The 9,329-nt window shown below is 41.0% G+C and overlaps 1 pseudogene across 1 annotated transcript in view; it reads left to right on the top strand.

Annotated features, from left to right (window-relative positions):
- Positions 1-2,688: 2,688 nt before the first annotated feature.
- Positions 2,689-9,329, top strand: part of LOC144456389 (cytochrome P450 2C55-like) — a 59,329-nt pseudogene continuing 52,688 nt past the window's right edge. The window contains exons 1-2 of the transcript XR_013485504.1: positions 2,689-2,772; positions 7,519-7,746. The product of XR_013485504.1 is annotated as a cytochrome P450 2C55-like (transcript). The remainder of the gene's footprint in view (positions 2,773-7,518; positions 7,747-9,329) is intronic.

Raw genomic sequence — 9,329 nt, 5'->3', positions numbered from 1 at the left:
ACCACATAGCTGCCCCCTGGGCCTTAGGATTCTTGATCCTGGGGTACGCAGAAATCTTGTTCAAGTGGGAAATCCAATTCCTTCCTGGTCAAAGTTCATTACAGGGAAAGTCTATGAACCTTTTGTTGTTCCTGTCCCATAGTCTCCCTAGAGGAAGAAGTGACCATGAGTACAATTGTTAGTTTTATACTACTAGCTGCAATGGTGATTGACTAGTCTCCATGGGGCTTGCAATCCTGAGTTGCATACACTTAATCTAACTCAATAGTAGACATGTGTGTGTGTTACACAGAAAAATCTCTAACAGGGGTTCTTAATCTGAATTTAGTCTTTTAATATTTTGAAAATGACTTCAGTATAGCTAGTTTATGTTATAATCTGATGTATTTCATGGGCTTAAAAACATTATGTGGAGGAGTCTATAGCCTTTGTGAGACTATGAGAAGGTTTCATTATATGAAAAGATTAAAATCTCTGCTCTAGATCAGTGAAAGGGTGATCTTCCCCTCTTGTCTTTGGAAAATCAGGTGGACACATATATTGCTAGGTTTTGCTAATAAATTATGAGACATATATGCATATTTATGCATGAGCAATGTATGCATACATGTATGTATATGTTTGTGTATGTACATATATACACACACACACACATACATACATTAGGGGATGGCATATAGAAGCCTACTAGAGAACAGAATATGCAGACAGATAATATAGAAATCTTGTTGAAGACAAGGTTGCCAACAGTGCTCCCCTTTAGTGCATCCATACTCTCCTAACTGCATTCATTTGGTTCAAATCAGAATTTAAGTATGTCATCCATTGTTCTAAACAAAGAGTCACTATTCACTTCCAATTATTCAGGGCTGCCAGTAGGCCAGCCCTTTGCTTAAGTACATGACAGCCTCCCCAGTACAGTCTCCAAGCTTTAAGGTGTGCTCCGAACTTTAAACCACCTGAATGAGACAGCTAGTAATGAGAGCCTGTATTAGGGTAGTAGTAGAGAAGGGAGGACAGATGAAAAGCTATCAGAATCTGGTATTAGGGATCATGCCATATGGAAATCTATTAAAGGAACTAGAGACATTTAACCTGGGGAAGAGAAGATTAAGACTGATTGGGAGTCACCAACTTTTGAAGCACTGTCGTTTGGAAGAGAAATTGCATTTATCCTGGCTAGTCCCAGAGGACAGAACCAGGAACAATGGGTAGAAATTGCAGAGGGTCATGTGACTTAAAGAAGGGGAAAACCTCTTAATTAGGCCTGTTAATTAGATGAGAGCTAGCCAACAATGGAATGAACTGCTTCTTGAGCTAATGTGTTACTCCTTACTAGAAACCTTCAGGCAATGGCTAAATATTGGAGATAGGATTTTTATTTTGTTTTTGATTCTCTTTCAATGAGAATCAGATCTTTAAACTTGAAAGGACATAATGAGAATGATCAATAAGGAGTTGATGCCTGAGCTAAGTAGAGTGACATTTAAAGAGCTGTTCATTTCCCTTTCTATTTAATTCAATTGAATATGCCTTTACTAAGTATCTGTATGTGCCACACAGTGTGCTAGGCAAGATGCATGCAGAGATAAAACCAAAATAGTCCCATCCCTCAAGGAATTTAAATTGTTCTGGGGCTGAGGAGAATACACACACAGGAAAGTATATGCAAAATGTAGGCAATGCATTTTGAAGGGTTTGGCTGGGATGGTGAATGTGTGAGGTGGAGTAATAGATTCCTAAACAGATTTTAATCTGGAAAGGTAGAATGAAGTCAGATTACAAAGGACTTTTTGTGCCAAACACAGCAGCTGGCATTTTGTCTTAGAAGTAATAGAGAGATTCTAAACATTCTTGAACAGAGGACAAACATCTAACTCATGTTTTAGGAATGTCGGTCTGGCAGCTGAATGGAGAATGGGTTGGAGAGGAGAAAAACTTAATGTAGAGATCCCAGTTCGGATGCTATGGGAATAGTGCCTGGGGGGGTGATAAGGGTTTGGATTGGGGTGGTCACCTTGCCAGGGAAGAGGAAGGGTTGGATAAAGGAGGTGACAAGATTGTTACCAGGCTCCGAAAGGACTAGCAGATATGATTGCAGAGCTATTGTTAGAGATCTTTGAAAGATCAAGAATAGGAAAGGTAGTAAGATCTGGGGAAGGGAGAACATTCAACATTTCAGAAAAGGGTAGAGAATGGTTTTTGCAATCTGAAGTCCAGCAAGCATGACTTTGATTTCTAACAAAAACCTTTCTGCTTTGCTTTTCTCTTTCCCTGCCTCCCTCTGATGTCTAAAATATAGTTAGTGAATATTTATAAAAGAAAGCAGTGATCACAAGGAGCTTGCATAGCTTCTTCAAGAATAGATCTTTTGAAAACTAAAAATAAATTAGTTGATTAAAAAAACCGAATAGATCTTGCCAGATTGTTCTTTTTTTTTGACTGGGTCACTGCACAGGTACACTGGGGGAATACTGTAGCTACAATTAACCTAAATTTGAGGAAAGAATTTGACAAAGTTTCTTTCTTTTTAAAAAAATATTGATTTTATTGTTTTCTTTGGTCTTAAACACACCCATTTATTTAACAATAAAGCCAAAATAAAGATATTGTAGATACTAATATATGAAACCAAATGCATTTTATTTTAAATTTATGGATAAAGTCTCTGTTGCTATTCTGGAAAAGATGCTGAATGTGGCGGCACACAGCTGTAATCCCTGCTACCAGGAGGCTAAAGCTGGTGGACTGCCTAAATTTAGGAGTGCTGAGGTATAGTAGGCACTGAGGAGGCAGTGAGACGGCACAGCGGATAGAGTACTAGACCAAGGGTCAGGAAGATCTGAGTTCAAATTTGACCTCAGACACTTCCTGGGCAAGTCACTTAACCTCATTGCCTAGCAAAAAGAAAAGAAAAAGGAAAAAAAAGAGAAGAAAAGAAAGCCTTCCTCCAGCTATGAGAAGTGAGGTGAGAGTAAGGTGAAGTGATCAGCCTAATTCTCTTCGGCCTAGGAGGCAGAAACTGTAGCAAAGAGGTTGATGTTGGTTACATTTGGGAGAACTCTTCCACAGAGATCTAATCCTCTGGTCTAGAGTAAGCAGCCAGTAGCGCCATAAGCATTTATTCTGCACCACCTGTTTGCCAGGTGCTGGAGATACAAAAAGAGAGGATTTAGGAGAGGTACAGACCTGAGAATGCCTGAACCAATTGCTTTGAGCTTGCTTTGGGGATGACAGAGTGTTTGAACATCTGGATTGGAAGCAATCAATGGACGAGAGAGAAACCCTGATGGTGTGCATTTTGGCCAGAATAATGAAGTGGACTGGCCTCCAAAACTCAACATTTGGATGCCCCCAGGATCTTACTTCTCAGGCATGTATGGTGAAATAATTCTTCTAATTAATTCTTGTGAACAGAATATATTGAAATAAACAACTTTGGCCATGGAAAAAAAGAAAAAACAAAAACAAAAACAGAATCATGAAGAGTTGGACAGCAACAAAGAGGTGCAATGAGGTTAAAGTCAATTGCGTGTCCTTACTGGCAGGCACCAATACAGTGAGATGCTGGGAGCTGAGGGCCCTCAGTCAGCCTCAGAAGTGGGGAACCAGCCCAGCTCTGGGTTTGGGAAAGAGAGGGTGTGAGTGAGTATAGTCAACATCACCTTGGAAGATGGGCTCTAGTGGAGATCTTCAGGGATCTGTGTTTCACCCCCTTCTGTTTAACATTTTTATCATGATTTGGAAAAAGGCATAAATACCATGCTTATCAAGTTTGCAGATGACACAAAGCTGGGAAGAACAATGAACATACCCTATGATAGAGTGAGGAAAGGTCTTGACAAACTAGACCATTCAGCTGGAAGTAGGAAGAAATTTCATAGAGCTAAGGGTAAAATGTATTTGGGTTAAAAATAAAATTTACAATTATGAGATGGAGGAATCATGGTTGCAATTCAGTGTGTAAGAAGTGAATCTGTGGATTGCAGAGGAGTGCAAACTGAATAACCAGTAGCATGATGTGGTAGCCAAGAAAGGTAGTGTGATGATCTTGATCTGCATTGAGAGTCATTGTATTTAGGACTTGAAATCATACTGTATTGTGAACAAAGCACAGGATTATTGTGCTCATTTCTCAGTGGTACATTGCAGAAAGGACATTGAAACTCAGGTCCCACAGTTCCATCTGCTAAACAAAGGGTCACCTTAGTTAGCTGTAGGAATGCCTTGTTCTGAGACAATTCAAACAGGTCTCTCTTTTTTGCTCCGGGTTGGTTACTAGTGAATTCATAGCCATTTATCTCTTCACTCCCCTGGCACATGAGAGGTGAACTTTCCACTCCCATTGGGCCTTTTGGGGCCAGTCTGGTGATGATCAGTCTGTAAGTCTTCTACTGCAGTCCAGAACTCAAGCAATGATTATAAATCAATATGGGGGTGTAGTAGTAAATATTTAACAACCAGACTGCAGGAAAAAAGAAATATGCACACATACTTTTAAATTTATCCCTCATATTTAACAGTTTCTTAAATGTAGGCAATCAAAACAAAAAATCAAGCCCTAATTTGCAAAATCACAGATTTCTGTAAATGCTTACACTGAAAATTTTACAATAGGTTTTCCCAAGTTGGTTAGAGCTGGAATCATTGGTTTGTAATCTCTTTCAGGATGAAGAGGATCACAATAGCACTTATCACCCAGTATTGTTGTGAGGATCAAATAAGATAATACATGAAAAGTGCTCTGGAAACCTTACAATGCTATAGAAGTGCCAGCTGTTATTATTTCATTTAAGCTTCAGTTGAAGAACCACCTTCTGCATGAAGTTTTTCCTAAGCCCCTCAGCTCCGTGCTCTCCTATTTGCCATCACCCATATCTATATGTTAGCTATGAACATGCTGTTTTCTTTGATAGAATGTAAGATCTTGGGGACCAAAGACTGTTTCACTTTTGTCTTTTTAACTAGCACAGTGCCTAGCACAATAGTAGTTGCCTAATAAATGGCTGCTGACGTGAAGCTGCAAGGGTTAGCAAACACTTCTAATTAGAGCTATCCGAAAATGAAACGGGCTGCTTCTAGGGGGCAGAGGGCAAGGATTGATTCCTTCATGGTCGCAAGTCTTCAAGAAGAGACATGAAGACTAGTCACTGAGGCTGTCGAAGGGATTAGTGGTTAAATAGACTACTTGTCCTCTGAGGTTCCTTCACCATCCCGAACAAGTTCTGTGTGATTCCTCCTCTATGGCCGGCCGTTCCTGTCCCAGGAATCATTTAGGTTAGAGGTTTGGGAAGATGGGAAATTGGCCAGGCTTGTCTCCTCCTGTCTCCTCCTTTTTCTCCATTCTGCCCTTTCTCTCTGGGCTGCGAGGTTCCTTTCCAGGAGATAATAGGTTAACCTGCAGCTGACTGGGGGCAGTCCAGGATGGGGATCTGTCCTATTGGTCCAAATTAGAGCTCTGAGAAGATAGCCCAGGAATCCAGAAACTTCAGAAGGGAGACATGTTGTAAAGCCAGGCTGCCTTAGCTGAGAAGTCTTATCACAGGGAGGAGAATTGGACAGCGTCCGAGAGGGACCCAGGAGCCAGTGTGGCTCACCCGGCATCAGTCGGGAAGGACGCGGGGAACTCAGGTTAGTTTTGGCTGCCTGTGGCAACTTCCTTCCACTGAGGGTCTAATCTTCTTTCCCCCGCGGTTATGGTGGAAAGGCGTTGGATTTTAAATCAGAGAACCTGGTTAGGATTGTGGCTATGCCACCTACTAATTACGGTACCTGGGGCAACTTATTTACCTTCGTTGAGCCTCAGTTTAAAGGAGGTGGTCGCTACTGAAGACTCATTTGTAATCTTTTCTAGCTCTGAGTCTAAAATTTATGATCCTGTGATCCCCCCTTGGGGGAAAAACAAACCAAAAAAAAAAACCCGAACGACAACGAAAAACAGCTTGAGACCAGTAGTAATATATCACTAAAGCAACAAAGTACTTTCTTCTCGACAACACTGTGACATCCATGGTGCAAACCCCCATTCTGAAGATGAGAAAAGTGAGGCTCAGACAAGAGCAGTGACTTGTCTTTGGCCAAGCAGCAGAACCAGAATTTAAACACAGGTCTTCTAAGTCCAAGTACAGCACTCTTCACTAACTCAGTCTCCTCTCACACACTCCCACCCCCTCCCCCAACACTTTCAGCCCTCCTCTGTGAGTCTTACGTCATTAAATTATGCTCACCTTAGCCTCTACATTCCTTATTCCATTTCCTCCATTCTTACTCAGAATGAACTCTGAATCATTTAAGAAACAGGGAAGAAAACTGTCTTCTGCTCCTTGAGTAGGTAAAAGAGTAACCTGAGAGAAAAGATTGTTTTGATGCAATTCTTAAGATTCAGCTCTCAGTCTCATGGGAATGAAAAGTGCAGCTCTTGTCAGGACTGTGTTCCCTAAGGATCCTGACAATGCCAGATAGTCTGAAAACAACATCTTACTGCTCTGTCTGTCTGTGCATATACCTACCTGATGCCCTCCTCATTCCCTCTCCAGCAGTCTCAATGAACTGAATTAGAGAAAGTATCAAAGAAATTTAGAGCTGAAAGGGACTTTAAAAGCCATTCAGTCCAGTTGAACTTTGCCATATTAGATTTTCAGAAACTGGCCCAAAATACCACAGGAGGAATCAGGATTATTAGTAAAGGTGAAAGCACAGAAGCCTGGGAGCTGTTTGTTCATCAGAGCCTCTTTCCTGACCCAGCCTTCATTAACTCCACTCATGCAGACCAGACATACAGAAAAAAAAAATCTAAGACACTCAAAAGATCAGAAGTTCAACTGGGCTTCCTTTCCCCTTTTAAATATTTTATGACTTTTGAACATGGGGAACAAAACGAAAACCCAAATACAAAATCCCCAACGGGTCTGCATATATTCAAATAGGCCATATTTAAAGAGAAGGGAGGTAGATTAGCAGAGCAGACAGTAGATTGGCCTTGGGGTCAAGTTCCAAGCCCTGCCTTTGACCTACACTGGCCATGTGATCCTTGGTCAATCATTTGCCCTCTCTGGGGTCTAGGCAATTTTATTTTAGTGGACAGAGATTCTGCATAATACCCATGAATGCCTAAGTCCTGTAAAAAATAAATAGGAGGATAAAAGCCATCAGAGCTGTTCCCTTAACCTTGCAAGGACATTATGCAAATGTCACCTCCTATCATGTAACTGGAGACAGTGTGAGGTACTGGATAATGATTCTGCTTTGGATGCATATTAGGTAACCACAAGAAGGTCACTTTAACCTTTCAATAGCCTATTGTCTCTGGCACTATTAAGTTACAGATGCTGCTGCTGACATGTCATGTAGGAAGGAAATCATAGTTTTGGTTTGAAAAATACCAAAAAGCCCAGTAATAATGGCATAAGAGATAATTAAGAGGCTAGCAAGCCAAAGTCCTTTGACAGTGAAACCACATTTTGTCTTAAAGAAGGAGGAGTTATTGGCTAATTAATCTTGTATTTGCAGTTTTCACAGGCTTTGAATTCTCAGCCCTCCATTGCATTAGGATTAAGGAAGAGGTCTCATGTGATCTCTGTGATCACTGCTCTTGTCCTGGTCCTGTGTATTTCTTGTCAGCTTCTAATTTCAGTGTGGAGAAAGAGTCATGGAAAAGGACAGCTTCCAGCTGGCCCTGTTCCTTTTCCAATTGTTGGAAATATGCTGCAGTTAGACTCTAAGGATATCACCAAATCCTTTGGCTCAGTAAGTTAGCATTATTTTTAAAAAAAGATGTTCTGGTCCTGGCTTTTAGCATCCTTCTTTCTAGAGATTGTGTGTTCAAACAGATCATACTAAGGATTTTAGAAACTAGTTTATGTGTTATCTGATTCATATTTTGATTCATAGCTATGCTGTGGCTAGAAGGATCTAGTGAATCAGCTTTAGTTAGGTGTTACTGGGTTCTAATAGGAGTCTGTATATGTGGGGTAATTGAGGGTAATTGCTACACATTCTCAAAGGCATGAGTATAAGAATGTTTCACTTGCTTCCTCTTGGCTTGAAAGTTCAAGGAGCCATCATTATTAGTAGTCATGTGCCAGGCAATAAAAAAAAAAAAGAGGGGAAAGATAGTCCTTGCTCTTAAGGAGCTCATTATCTAATGGGGGAGATAAAAAGTAAACAAATATGGACAAACAAGATATACAAAAGATCAACAGGAAATAATTAAAAGAGGGAAGGCAGTAGAACTGAAAGTGATTGGGTGAGGTTTCCTGTCAATGAGAAGATTTTAGATGGGATTTCAAGGAAATTAGCGAAGACAGTGGGCAGAGATGAGAAGAGAGAGCATCCCAGGCATGACAGGCAGCCTGAGAAAATGTCTGCAGTTGAGAGCTGGAGTGTCTTTTTCATGAAAGAGTAAGTAGGCCAGGGTCACTGGATCAAAGAGTGTGTGGTGAGGAGTAAGAAGACTGGAAAAGTAAGGGGCAGGCACTATGTTATGAAGAGCTTTGAATCCCAAACTGAGGATTTTGTATTTGATTCTGGAGGCAATAGGGGATTTATTGGAATTTATTGAGTAGGAGAGTGACATAGTTGAACCTGTACTTTAGGAAAATCACTTTGTTGATTGAATGGAGGTTGGATTAGAGTGAGATAGACTTGCATCTAGTAGACCCAGTTGGCTAGGCTGTTTCAGTGGTCTAGATGTGAGGTGATGAATATCTCCACTAGAGTGGTGGCTGTATTAGAGAAGAGAGGAGGGCCTATATGAGAGATGTTGCAAAGGTAAAATCAACAGAACTTGGCAACAGCTTGGATATGGGAGGTGAGAGTTTATGATCTAGAGATACTCAAGAGTTCAGAACTTGCTGGTGTTCCTGAGCCCAGGCTGGCTTTCAGCCAGGCACACTTAGGATTACAGACAAGGACTCCTCAAATGACTCCTAGGTAGCGAGCTTGAGAAACTAGGAAGATGGTGCTGGTCTTTGCAGTAACAAAGAAGTTTGGAGTAGGGAGGGTTTAGGGGGAAAGATGATGACATGCCTTGGACATATTGCGATTAAGATGTCTATTGGACATCCATTTTGAAATGCTTGAAAGGCAGTTGGAGATTGAAAGTCAGTATGGAGATTAGGGAAGGATAGGTAGATTTGAGAATCATCAGCACAGAGATGGTAATTAAATCCATGGGAGCTGATAAAATCACCAAGTGAAGTAGTGTGGAGAGAGAAGAGAAGAGGATTCCAGGGCAGAGCCCTGAGGGACACCTATGGTTAGACGGTGTGACCTCGATGAGGATCCAGCAAAACAGAACAAGATTGTTGTTTAATCATTTCAGTTACGTC

The sequence above is a fragment of the Phascolarctos cinereus genome, unplaced genomic scaffold, assembly GCF_003287225.1.
Source record: "Phascolarctos cinereus isolate Bilbo 61053 unplaced genomic scaffold, phaCin_HiC Scaffold_3;HRSCAF=262, whole genome shotgun sequence".
NCBI classification, from domain to species: Eukaryota; Metazoa; Chordata; class Mammalia; order Diprotodontia; family Phascolarctidae; genus Phascolarctos; species Phascolarctos cinereus.
This window is presented reverse-complemented; position numbering and strand designations above follow the sequence as displayed.